We start from the raw sequence: 13923 nt of genomic DNA, 5'->3' as shown, positions 1-13923 counted from the left end.
CTGTTCTTCCAGTGTGTGTGTGTGTGTGTGTGTGTGTGTGTGTGTGTGTGTGTGTGTGTGTGTGTGTGTGTGTGTGTGTGTGTGTGTGTGTGTGTATGTATAAGTGGGATTGTTGTGGACTAGAAGAAGAGGGTATTACCCATCTGTTCTTCCAGTGTGTGTGTGTGTGTATGTATAAGTGGGATTGTTGTGGACTAGAAGAAGAGGGTATTACCCATCTATTCTTCCAGTGTATGTGTGTGTGTGTGTGTGTGTGTGTGTGTGTGTGTGTGTGTGTGTGTGTGTGTGTGTGTGTGTGTGTGTGTGTGTGTGTGTATATAAGTGGGATTGTTGTGGACTAGAAGAAGAGGGTATTACCCATCTGTTCTTCCAGTGTGTGTGTGTGTGTGTGTGTGTGTGTGTGTGTGTGTGTGTAAGTGGGATTGTTGTGGACTAGAAGAAGAGGGCATTACCCATCTGTTCTTCCAGTGTGTGTGTGTGTGTGTGTGTGTATAAGTGGGATTGTTGTGGACTAGAAGAAGAGGGTATTACCCATCTATTCTTCCAGTGTGTGTGTGTGTGTGTGTGTGTGTGTGTGTGTGTGTGTGTGTGTGTGTATAAGTGGGATTGTTGTGGACTAGAAGAAGAGGGTATTACCAATCTATTCTTCCAGTGTGTGTGTGTGTGTGTGTATAAGTGGGATTGTTGTGGACAATTGCATTGTATTATGGCGACAAATGTACTCTTCCACCCCCCACCCTCCCCCACCCCGGTTCAGGGACGATCGTTCCCTCTTCACATCGATGGCATCTTTGACTGCCCATTCAGACCAGCGTTCCTTCCTACCCAGATAGCATCCGGATGTGGGCCACTTCAGGCAATTATATGGCACTGATGGATGTGAGCCGGAAGTGGCCCAAATATGCCGAATCACATGTGGGCCTTTTTTGGCAAAGATGCGGTGGTCTCGGGAACATGTGATCTGGATGTGACCCTGAAGTGGCCCCGTGTGGTAAATGATGAATATGGCTCAAATACCACAAAACACATATGGGCCACCTTTGGCAAATATGTGGCATTGCTATGGCTTGGTTCTGGCCCAGATCTGGCAAACAGGAGCGGACCGCCCAAGTGCCATCATTCCACGCGGTATGTGGGCCGGATGAAAGCATCGGGTGTGGGACGGGTCCGGGCCACAGCAGTTTTGCTATCTGGGTATCAAGGATGTGCACACTCCTGAAGGAGTGGCCACTGGCCTGCAGACGGTGTGGACCGGAGTCCTGGCCTGAGTCCTGGTGTGTCAGCTCCCCTGTGTTGCGCCGTCCTCTGGGCCGGCATCGGTTTGGTTCCCCCATGTACAAGTCACGGCGATCCTCCTGGTACGTACGGCGGACCCTATACTGCTCTGTGTACATGTTGTGGCTTGTTGTACCTTCTGCTGCAACACACAAATGTCCCCATCAGGACTAACGTCGAACAAAAGAGCTCTCACAAACTGGCTTTAATTTGCATTAAAAAAAAAAAAGCCGTTGAATGAGGTTTCGATTTCTCCAGGTCTTCATCAGGAAAACATCTCGTCATCGTTTTCTCAACAAGGTGTTTGCCTGGGGCCTGTCTCACAAAGCAGGTTCGACAAGTCAGCTCTGAGTAGGCTCAGTCTGAGCTCAGCGCGTGCGTGATGACTATAGAAAGTGTGTGTGTGTGTGTGTGTGTGTGTGTGTGTGTGTGTGTGTCTGTGTGTGTGTGTGTGTGTGTGTGTGTGTGTGTGTGTGTGTTTGATATTTATATAGGTGCAGCCCAACAGGCACAAAACGTACTTGGCAGCGGCTGCAGATGGCAGATAAAATTCAGTTCCGACGGGGAGGTATGATTTCATTACAGGCAGTTGTGATGTTGTTGAGCCTGCCCTGCCTGATTGAACAGCAGTCGGTGCTGCATCCAGCATGTCATGTCGTTAAGTACTTAGTGACAAAGGACAAGTTTCAGCCGTCCCAACACTGCCAGTATTTAATGTTGTTTGGTTGGAAGCGACACCTAAATGCCTTTATACAAACAAGTCTCCAGATTTGTGCTTACTGGATAGTTTCAGGCGGCACGGTGGCGCAGTGGTTAGCCCGGCCGCCTCACAGCAAGAAGGTCCTGGGTTCGAGCCCCGGGGTAGTCCAACCTTGGGGGTCGTCCTCTGTGTGGAGTTTGCATGTTCTCCCCGTGTCTGTGTGGGCTTCCTCCGGGGGCTCCGGTTTCCTCCCACAGTCCAAAGACATGTAGGTCAGGTGGATCGGCTTCTAGGCGTGAATGTGTGTGTGTGTGGGGGGGGGGGCTGTGTGGTGGCCTGTCCAGGGTGTCTTCCTGCCTGCTGCCCAATGACTGCTGGGATAGGCTCCAGCATCCCCACGACCCTGAGAGCAGGATAAGCGGGTCGGATAATGGCTGGATGTGATGGATGGGTGGATGGCTGTGATGGATGGATGTGACGGATGGATGTGATGGATGGCTGGATGGATGTGATGGATGAATGGTTGGATGGTTGGATGGATGTGATGGATGGATGGTTGGATGGATGGGTGGATGTGATGGATGGGTGGATGGCTGTGACGGATGGATGTGATGGATGTGATGGCTGGCTGGCTGGCTGGCTGGCTGGCTGGCTGGATGGATGGATGTGACGGATGGATGTGATGGATGGATGGATGGATGGATGTGACGGACCCATGGTCTTCTCCTATGCACCTGCCCGCCTATTCAGGTGTGCAGAAAGCCCAAGTGTTTCCCATGGTTGTGTTGTGTTGTGTTACCCGTTGTGCAGGCTGGCACCGTGTGAGACGTAACACATCCTGTGTTGGTATGCCATGGGCCTACAGCTGCGAGTGGTTCCTCGGGTCGGGCAGAACTATATAATTTGACAGAATATAGGCTGCTGACGAGTCCTTCAAAGTGTTTTTTTCCCCTCTCTGTGGTTAAGCACAACCGAATACCAGAGGAGCGGACACATTCCTCACATCACACAGAGCTAATTACCAGGGGTTTGGCCACAGACGGAATGCAATTACGCTGCTTTCTGGACCGCCGTCGGTAAAGCCAACCCCCCGGGGGACGAGGCACGGCACGAATATCTGGCACCGCTTCGCGGCCCCTCCCCGTCCCCTGTAAACCGGAGGCTTTTGAGAAGGGGACCCAGGAGTTCCCAGTGCGGGTCGTCATTTTCAGCAGGGGAACGAACTGTGTTTTCAGGATCCCGCCCCTGTCAGCTTCCTCCCATAGTAAGAAAGACCAGCCGCCGCCGACCCTCTCCTGCTCTGGGGATTCGCACAATGGTGCAGGGAAGTGACTCATTGTTTGCTGGATCGTCTCACGCATGCTGAACATATTTGCGTGATGACGCGGCCCGGGCTCGATTATGAAAGGGCCCCCGCTCCGAGTGTGTAACACGACCTGTGGGAGCTGGGGCGCTATACAGTTGTAAGACGTTACTATAATAAGCCTGCTCGGCGCTGAAATGGTTCTGTTCTAGAACATATGAAGAGGCCTCGAGCAGACGTGCAGTTTCCTTTCATGTGAGATATTCTGGGGCGAGCATGAAGAAAGAGAGGGATGGCTGTGTGGATGTTTAGACGACTCTGGGGCAGCTTCTTAGGGGAAGTCTGACTAAACACAAGGCCGCTTTGAGCCCAACCAGACCCAGCTGTTCTCTCTATCACACACACACACACACACACACACGCCGGCGCTGATAAGACCAGCCTTGGGAAGTCGATGTGGGCCAAATTGTATCTTTTTTCCCCCCTCCCTCCCCAGTTGTATCCGGCCAATTACCCCACTCTTACTTCCGTCCCGGTCTCTGCTCTGCCCCCCCCCCTGCAGATCCGGGGAGGGCTGCAGACCACCACATGGCTCCTCCCATACATGTAGAGTCACCAGCCGCTGCTTTTCACCTGACAGTGAGGAGTTTCACCAGGGGGGCGTAGCGCGTGGGAGGATCACGCTACTCCCCCCAGTCCCATGAACAGGCGCCCTGAGCGATCAGAGGAGGCACTAGTGCGGCGACCAGGACACATACCCACATCCGGCTTCCCATGACGCCCGACCAAGCCGGGGCTAACGCGGGGATTCGAACCGGCGATCCCCGTGTTGGCTGGCAATGGAATAGACCGCTACGCTACCCGGACGCCGAAACTGTGAGCTAAACTCGTTATTATGTTGCCTTTGTTAATTCATGATGGTGATGATGAACAAATCATTGTAAATCACATGACCCGGATGAATCATTGACTGCAATCGGCCAGATAGTGGCGCTACAATTCACATTCCAATTTGTTCTTTTCTGAAAGGCCGGGGCACCCACACCGTCAGTCCGACTGACTTGACATTTAACACACACATCTAGCTGAATGTACTGAATGTACAAAACAAAACAAAACAAAAAACCAAAGCTGGAGGTGGCAGAGGTGAAGATGATAAGATTTCCCTTGGGAGTGGTGAAGAAGGACAGGATTAGGAACGAGTATATTAGAGGGACAGCTCAGGTCGGACGGTTTGGAGACAAAGCAAGAGGGACAAGATGGAGATGGTGTGGACATGTGTGGAGGAGAGATGCTGGGTATACTGGGAGAAGGATGCTGAATATGGAGCTGCCAGGGGAGAGGAGAAGAGGAAGGCCAGAGAGGAGGTTTATGGATGTGGTGAGGGAGGACATGCAGTTGGCGGCATGCCATGCAGGTGGCGCCATGCAGGTGGCGGCATGCCATGCAGGTGGCGGCATGCCATGAAGGTGGCTAGCACGCAGGTGGCAGCATGCAGGTGGCGGAATGCCATGCAGGTGGCGCCATGCAGGTGGCAGCATGCCATGCAGGTGGCTAGCATGCAAGTGGCAGCATGCAGGTGGCGCCATGCAGGTGGTGCCACGCAGGTGGCGGCATGCCATGCAGGTGGCGGCATGCCATGCAGGTGGTGCCATGCAGGTGGCAGCATGCAGGTGGCTAGCACTTTACAGAGCTCTGTTCCACATGTAGTAACACGATGGTGATTGCCGTTTATCCATGACCGATAAACTTTGTCCGGCCGACAGTGGTGAACTGTAGGGTTCGTGGTTAGTAAGCAGCTATCTTTATCACACGTACCTGCTCGAGGAAGACGTCAGTGTCCTGTCATCTGCACGTTTGGCCATTTGGCTGTGGTGGGGGCAAAAGGTGGTGGATGACAATGCAAGTGGGGGTTGCTGTTACGTCGTTCTTCAACCTGTGTGGCGAAGCTGTGGAACAGTCTGAGCACGGAACTCGAACAATTACACACATTACGCCGTTCTAGAAGAAGCACGAAGGACTGATCATCAGGAGGTGTAGGGACGACGAAGAGCCGTGTTACCCGGCTAAGTTGTATTTATCGCTAAACGCTTCTTGGTACATTTTCTTTTCTTTCTGTGGCCCCCCGAGTGGACGTTTGGGTTGTACGTGGCACTGAGATCTGTTCCTTCCGTGACATGAAGACGTGTTTCTTTTTCTTCCTCTCGTGTCATGGTGTGTTCTTTTCCTCTTATTGTTCACAGCAGGTGAGTTTGTGTTGTGCAGCTCAGCTTGCATCGAGTGTCGACAACACAGTGCAGCGGGAATTGGGTTTCAAATGTATAGCGGCTGAGTTAACGTAAGAGTAGGTGAGAAGGGGCTGGAAAAAGTAAGTGTACACTTCCTCCTACTGCATTTCCAACATGTGACAGACACTCGGATGCACACTACGGAGATCTGTTCGCCGAGTCTGTTGTGTGGATTTGTTGATCACTTCAGATTATTGGCAATGGCTTATCTGTGTGTTATATCCTGCTTGTTTACACGTTCCAGATAAATCATCGTCGTCGTCGTCGGCGTCGTTATCTTGTAGCCAGTAGAAAAAACAAACATAAGATGGGGCCGACAATCACAGTACTCATTATTGCAAGACAACACATCGTTCCCCCGAGACCAAACCCCGTCTAAAAGGAGGCCGGAGCCTGCTCTCAGGCACTGGCCTCATTACCACGAAGCGGTGCCTTACTGTTATCAGGCTCCGTTAGATAAACGAACGCTTCCCCCCCGTAGCTTAGCGGCCCATTGGCTCTCGGCACGGCTCTTTGCAGTTCATTTCTTGCTCCGGTAAAGTTGGGTCCCTGATCTGACCTGATATGTCCAGCAGCTCCACGGATGGCCACGAAACACCGTAAGGCGCTGATGAATGCATCGGTCATCATGTCTTCCAAGAGCTCTATGTGAACTGCTCTGGACCGTAGGCGTGCGAGAAGGAGACCGTACCGTTTGTGTTCCTTGCGACCTTGCTTGTTATGTTACGGACCAAAACAGTCCAGTAGGTGAACGGTGGTGAGGGATCAACGCAGTTGCTAGATGGATCTGCCATCCATTGTTCCTCTGGTGGCCCACGAGCTCTCCTGCAGGGGACTCACTGCCTTATGTACAGGGCTGTTTCCTTACTGACACCAGTAGCGATTGGCCCTCAGGTCATTCAGGGTTTTTCTGCCTTGGTGTTGTGTTTTTCCACGATGATGTGCAGGGATGAATCGTGTGACAACACCATCTCCTGGAAGGATTATTGGGCGTCTCAGATCGAGAGGCGCAGATGCTGTCCTCAGTCGTCCTCCCACTCTCTTTATATCATCTTGGAGGAGTGGGTCAAGCTGGTGCAATTGGTGCTTACGAGGCAGCTTTCCGTATTTCTGGCTGAGTATGTGCAACTCCTCCGTGAAGGCGTCCTGCTGTGCCAGCTCGAAGAGAGTGAGTCTTTCCTCCACATTTAAGTCTTCTGTCTCCTTAATCCTCTTAGCTAATCGTTGAAGCTGAGCAATGACGTTCACTGCCGTGGTCCATTTTGAGAACGGTGACAGTTGCGCTTGAAAGTCAACTTGCCTTGCAGCCTCAGTTTTCAGCGCTTGGGTTGCCTTGACCTGAGGGTCTCCCACCAGCAGCACTGGAGTTCCTTGGTTTGTAACTACTTCTCTTTCCCATAGGAACTTGGGTCCTGTGAACCAGTTTGAGTTGATCATTCCTCCTACCTTGAGGCCCCCAGAGGCATGATCAGCAGGGTTCTCCCCTGTGTCGACGTAGTACCACTGTCCGGGGTCAGTGGTCTCTCTAATTCTCTGGACACGGTTTGAGACAAAGACGTGAAACCTTCGAGCTTTGTTATCGATGTAACCGGAATCAGAATCAGAACCAGAATCATGTTTATTGGCAACGTAGGTTTGCATATATGTGGAATTTGACTCTGGTTTCGTGGCTCTCTTAGTGTACTTAGCATAGGATTGACTTATACAGGTGAAAAAAGAGCAGGTAAAGTGAAGTGGATCAGAGAATATATCAGAGATGCTGAAATAAATGTTATCAGCTTACTTACATACATGCCTGAGGTAGATGGACATGGCAGATATAACCTACTCTGTCAACCCTGAGCTTTAGCTCCTCCTTTAGCATATTGTTCACAGCAGCGGAGATCACCGCTGCTAGTCTTGGTACGGTTACTATTTATGTAGGTGTGACTTTCGCTTTGCCTATGATCAAGGCCCAATGCACCTTATCTTCACTCACCAGTCTGATGTATGAGCGCTGACCACAGCCTTAACTACTAGCATCTCAAAAGTGATGCAGTTCAGCTCTTAGGACCTGTCACTCTTAGAGCACTCATGCTTTAATTTTGTATGAACATCTCTAACTTGGGCAGCATGGTGGTTAGCGTGGTTTCCTCACAGCAAGAAGGTCCTAGGTTCAAGCCCTGGGGTAGTCCAGGGTCATCCCGGGTCATTCTCTGTGTGGAGTTTGCATGTTCTCCCCATGTCTGCTTGGGTTTCGTCCGGGTGCTCCGGTTTCCTCCCACAGTCCAAAGACATGTAGGTCAGGTGAATCGGCCGTACTACATTGCCCCTAGGTGTGAATGTTTGTGTGTATGTTGGCCCTGTGTGATGGTCTGGCGGCTTGTCCAGGAATGTCTCCCTGCCTGCCGCCCAATGACTGCTGGGATAGGCTCCAGCATCTCTGTGACCTGAGAGCAGGATAAGCGGTCTAGATAATGGATGGATGGATGGATGGATCCCTAACTTGGGTTTTCTGTTCCTCATATGCTGACTTGTCTGACATAATGGATGTGGCTGAGAAGTTTGAGTGTGAACTGAAAGAGTTATACGACAACATGTGACTCCAAACGGCAACAAGCCAAGAAACGCCGGTCACACACAACACACATCCTGCAGCTGTGGGCTTGAGAGGAAGACACAATAAAGTAAAAAAAGAAATGTGGATGTCATATACCCTGTTTGGGTGTCAGCTGTAGAGTGCAATTATTTCATCGCTAAAAAATGAGAGCTAAAAAAAGGATAGATGAAGTAACATGGTCAGTGAAAACAGGGAAAATACTAACATAGATGTCTGACAACCCTGCTTTGAATTGTATTACTTGTTATAGGGACGGGGTTATGGGGGGGGGGTGAAAATGTTTGCTGTACTGTGCTATTACTTGTTTTGATGTAATTTGCAAACAAAATTCAATAAATATATTGCTTAAAAAACATAGATGTCTGACAGTTAAATGTTGATATGTTTGATAATGTCATGAATTTTGAATGAAACTGTGACATTTTGATACCCCACTGGTGTGGATCACTGCCCTGGGTGGGTCTGATTAAGTCAGGACAGATGAATTGGTTCCACACCCCAAATGAAGACGCCAGAAAGCTAAAATTGTATAATCAAGAACTGGATGGCGTGAGCCATTTTAAGTTTTCAGGGTTATGGCTTGATGAAAGCCTTACATGGGTTGTACACATTCAGACAATAGTAGACAAATGTAAGGAAGTACTAAATGTAATGAGGTGTTTAGCTGGAAGGGAATGGAGGGGGGGGGTGCAGACAGAACTGCTTTGATGGCCCTGTACAATGGATTAATTGGATCCGTATTAGGGCTGGATATTGGCAAGGATCTCTCGATACGATACGTATCACGATACATGGGTCATGGTACGACTGTATCACGATACACTGCGATAATACACATTGCAATAGTCTACATAATTTACTGAAAATTTGAGAATATAGCTCAAAATATACTGGGTACATGTGTTTTTTTTTAAAACATGCTAATCAACCTTGAGAAAGAGATCCCTGCCTTATTTAGCAACACTGCAGCAGAAGCCGGGTGGGAGGACTCTCATTTGAAGTGCATTGCAGTGCCTTGCTGGTGTGGTGTGATATTAGCAGGTCATGGGTCTCGTATATTTAACGTTGCGCCATGATGATCACATCGGACATCCATTTCATTAGCAGCTCTGAAGGCTATATGAGAATAAGCATACGTTTTAGATCTGTGTATTTTTAATATTTTGAGATGAGCACTTTTTAAAAATTGTATTCTGAGATACTTTATTGAGCCCCGTGGGGAAATTGCCCACTGCTCCTAGCTACATCTAGGATGGGTTATGCAGAGCATAATGATTGATAAGTAGTAAAATAAATAAATAAAACACAACTTGCTGTTTACCACCTGGGTAGTCACATTATATTTTGATAAGTCAGCGGACAAATTGCATCAAAACTTTTTAATTCATAATTTCCTGATTAGAATGGTATTTGCATTGCACAGTGCACACTGTGTCACTGGACACGCTGAATGAAATGTAGATGCCATATCATAGGAAAATAAAGTGTGCATATTAAGTGTTCTTGCTGTGCCACATAAAACACTGAACTCCACTACATGCCAGAGCATCATGAAATAAAGTGCATATTAAGAATTATTATTGCATCACTGAACACATTTGAACTGAAATCAGTTTAAAACATGAATAATTTTTTTTCATGTATCGATACAAGGTGCTGGAAAATCAAAATATTGAGAAAGAATTTGCAATACTGAGTTGTACTGATCTTTTTGCGCAGGTTTAATCAGTATTAGATTATGGTTGTGTGGTATATGGACCATCTGCAAGCACATCGCTCCAAAAGTTAGATCATATTCAGTACCAGGCCTTCAGATTATGCACAGGTGTATTTAAAAGAACTCCGACCGCAGCATTTCGTGTGGAAGAGGGAGAATTGCCATGAGACATGAGAAGGATGCAGCTATCACTGAATTACTTGGGTTCATTTACAGGGCCATAGTCAAGATCACCCAACGCAAGACACTTTAAAACCTAGTTGGGAAAAGGAGAAGAAGGAAACAAAAAGCTTTGGATGGACAGTGACACGGAAAGCAACAGAACTTCAAGAAGATTCAAGATTACTTTATGTGTCCCGAGGGAAATTTGTCTTGGACGTGAAGGCTGCCACATATGAATACATACATTATAGTGCAGTAACAGACATAAAGTGCATTCAGATACGTACAACACAGCCCCCCATTTCACCCCGTCCTTATGTCCTGGGTTTAGGAGATGCACTGACAGAGGGATGAAAGAGTTTTTATTCCTGTTCAGGTATATTTTCCTGTATTGAACTGGAACCCTGTAGCGTCTACCTGATGGGAGCAGTTTGTATTCTGAATACAGGACATGAGAGGGGTCAGCACTAATAGTCCTGGCATGTTTAGCTACTGTCTTCTCAAAGAGTATTTGGAGGCAGGGATGCCCCCTCACCCCCATCACTTTCATTGCTGTGTGGACCAGTCTGCTCATTTCTGATTTTAACTTAACTGATATGTGACCAAACCAAGCTGAGATTCTCTAACGTAATATATTCTCTGTCTCAGCATGATAACATAACACCATTACCCTCTGTCCAACCCCAAACACCCTGAGTCTGTGCAAAAAGTCGAGTTTCTGTTGGATCCTAGTACATACAGAATTCACAGGGACAGTCCAAGACAGATTGCAGTCAATATGTACACCCAAGTGTTTGTAAGAATGAACCCGGGTAATACAAGCGTGATGGATCAGTAGTGGAGAATGATCCCGCAGACATCCTGGATTAAAACTTATAGTAAGCCCAATTAAACGTTACTCCAACAGTACCATTGCCTGCAATACCATCTTGGATACTTCCTGACACCACAGTAGATTTTACACAATTAGGAAAAAAAAGAACAAGGACAGGGAGTTTATTTTTAATTCACATACCACACAAGTGATTTCATTTCATGCCATAAGCAATCATCAGCTGTCAATTTTTTTCTCTAGTCTGGTACTGTAGCATGTCAATAAATGTTTAATGATAACAGTTGTGAAGTATTCTGCTTCTACTCCATACTAATACTAATTACTAATGTAACCGGTTATTTTCTTGCCCGGTGCGGGATTCGATACGGCTGTACTGCAACCACAAGGCGACATCACACTAATAACTCACATTAGCCCCTAGCTGTCAAGCCTGACACTTTAGCCGAGCGGTTAGTGATGTCGCCTTGTGGCGCAGTATACGTCGTATCGAATCCCGCACCGGGCAAGACAGTAACCGTTTACATTGGTGGCAGCGGTGGGATCTGGAAGTGTGCAGATCCTCAGAACAACGACTAATATTTTTAACATCACAATTTATAATTAATCTGGAGAGTAAACAATAGTTTCTGAGGTACACGTTTCAATTTTTCAATGATTAAGACATGTACTTTGAATGTAAATAAGGTGCCTGAGTGCATAAAAAACATCAAAATAGAGCTTGTGTATATATATACACTACCGTTCAAAAGTTTGGGATCACCCAAACAATTTCATGTTTTCCATGAAAAGTCACACTTATTCACCACCATATGCTGTGAAATGAATAGAAAATAGAGTCAAGACATTGACAAGGTTAGAAATAATGATTTTTATTTGAAATAAGATTTTTTTTACATCAAACTTTGCTTTCGTTAAAGAATCCTCCATTTGCAGCAATTACAGCATTGCAGACCTTTGGCATTCTAGCTGTTAATTTGTTGAGGTAATCTGGAGAAATTGCACCCCACGCTTCCAGAAGCAGCTCCCACAAGTTGGATTGGTTGGATGGGCACTTCTTTGAGCAGATTGAGTTTCTGGAGCATCACATTTGTGGGGTCAATTAAACGCTCAAAATGGCCAGAAAAAGAGAACTTTCATCTGAAACTCGACAGTCTATTCTTGTTCTTAGAAATGAAGGCTATTCCATGCGAGAAATTGCTAAGAAATTGAAGATTTCCTACACCGGTGTGTACTACTCCCTTCAGAGGACAGCACAAACAGGCTCTAACAGGTACTATTTAATGAAGATGCCAGTTGGGGACCTGTGAGGCGTCTGTTTCTCAAACTAGAGACTCTAATGTACTTATCTTCTTGCTCAGTTGTGCAACGCGGCCTCCCACTTCTTTTTCTACTCTGGTTAGAGCCTGTTTGTGCTGTCCTCTGAAGGGAGTAGTACACACCGGTGTAGGAAATCTTCAATTTCTTAGCAATTTCTCGCATGGAATAGCCTTCATTTCTAAGAACAAGAATAGACTGTCGAGTTTCAGATGAAAGTTCTCTTTTTCTGGCCATTTTGAGCGTTTAATTGACCCCACAAATGTGATGCTCCAGAAACTCAATCTGCTCAAAAAAGTGCCCATCCAACCAATCCAACTTGTGGGAGCTGCTTCTGGAAGCGTGGGGTGCAATTTCTCCAGATTACCTCAACAAATTAACAGCTAGAATGCCAAAGGTCTGCAATGCTGTAATTGCTGCAAATGGAGGATTCTTTGACGAAAGCAAAGTTTGATGTAAAAAAATCTTATTTCAAATACAAATCATTATTTCTAACCTTGTCAATGTCTTGACTCTATTTTCTATTCATTTCACAACATATGGTGGTGAATAAGTGTGACTTTTCATGGAAAACACGAAATTGTTTGGGTGATCCCAAACTTTTGAACGGTAGTGTGTATATATATATATATATATATATAAATCCGGGGATCCCCGGACCCCCCTGCAGAAATCGGGACTAAGCCCCGAACGTCCCCAAATCCCGGAAACGCCCCTGGATGGGGGGGGGGGGGTACGTCTGGACGGATCTCTGTAGGTAGTGGATGGCCTTGTTGTGGAACATGTCAGGGTCACTTTTTTAAAGTGCCTGTGGAATTTAAACGGTCTCTCGTCTGCATGTTGATTATTGTCGGATAGTGTCCTGATGCTGCTCTGTGTGCACTGTGGATATCGTCCCAATTCTGCTCCGCAGGCATTGCTTGGTGTGTTTTCACGTTGACTTGAAGGACGGACTTTTTTTTTTCTTACTTTATTGATACTTCAAATACATTCAAACAGAGCAAAATAGACACACGAGACACCACAAAAACAATAGATTGAGGATTAAAAAAAAAAACAATAAAGACACAAAAGAGAAAGTAAATTATAAAAAATAAATAGCAGAAAAAAATAAGTAAATAAAGGTGAGATCATATTTTATGTAAACAGATTCAGAGATTTGCAAATGTTGATAGTTTTTAAAACCTTTGTGTTTTTTGAAGTAGAGATTGTCCTTATATATTGTTCAACTTCTTTTTTAAGTGCAAAGAGTTGAGGCTTTCTGTTGGAGAATTTACATCTATGTATATGAAACTTGGCTAAAAATAAAAGCGTATTTATAAAAAAGAATGCATCGCCATCTTTGCGATTAAAATTATGAAAACAAAAAATAACGTTCTTATAGTAAAAGGTGAAAATCAGAAAAGACAAAATCAGCGATAAACTTGTGGAAGTCTCTCCAGAATGTATAAGTGAACTGACATGAGCAGAATAAGTGGACACGTGTTTCAGGATGCATTTGGCAAAAAGAACATTCAACATCTGCATCGTTTTTAAACTTTGATAAATATTGTTTTGCAGGGTAGAATTACTTGAAGGACGGCCTTGGAAGATGCTGCACGCTGAGTCTCGGCGTCGTCGGTTGCAAGTTTCAGCCAATGAAATTAGTCACGTGACGAGCAAAACCGGAAGCGCCGCTTGACTCGGCGAATTACCAGCCCGCTGCCATTTTGTACCGCTCCGACATGGAA

Source organism: Lampris incognitus, chromosome 9, assembly GCF_029633865.1.
Source record: "Lampris incognitus isolate fLamInc1 chromosome 9, fLamInc1.hap2, whole genome shotgun sequence".
In the NCBI taxonomy this organism is placed as follows: Eukaryota; Metazoa; Chordata; class Actinopteri; order Lampriformes; family Lampridae; genus Lampris; species Lampris incognitus.
Note: the sequence above shows the minus strand (reverse complement) of the source record.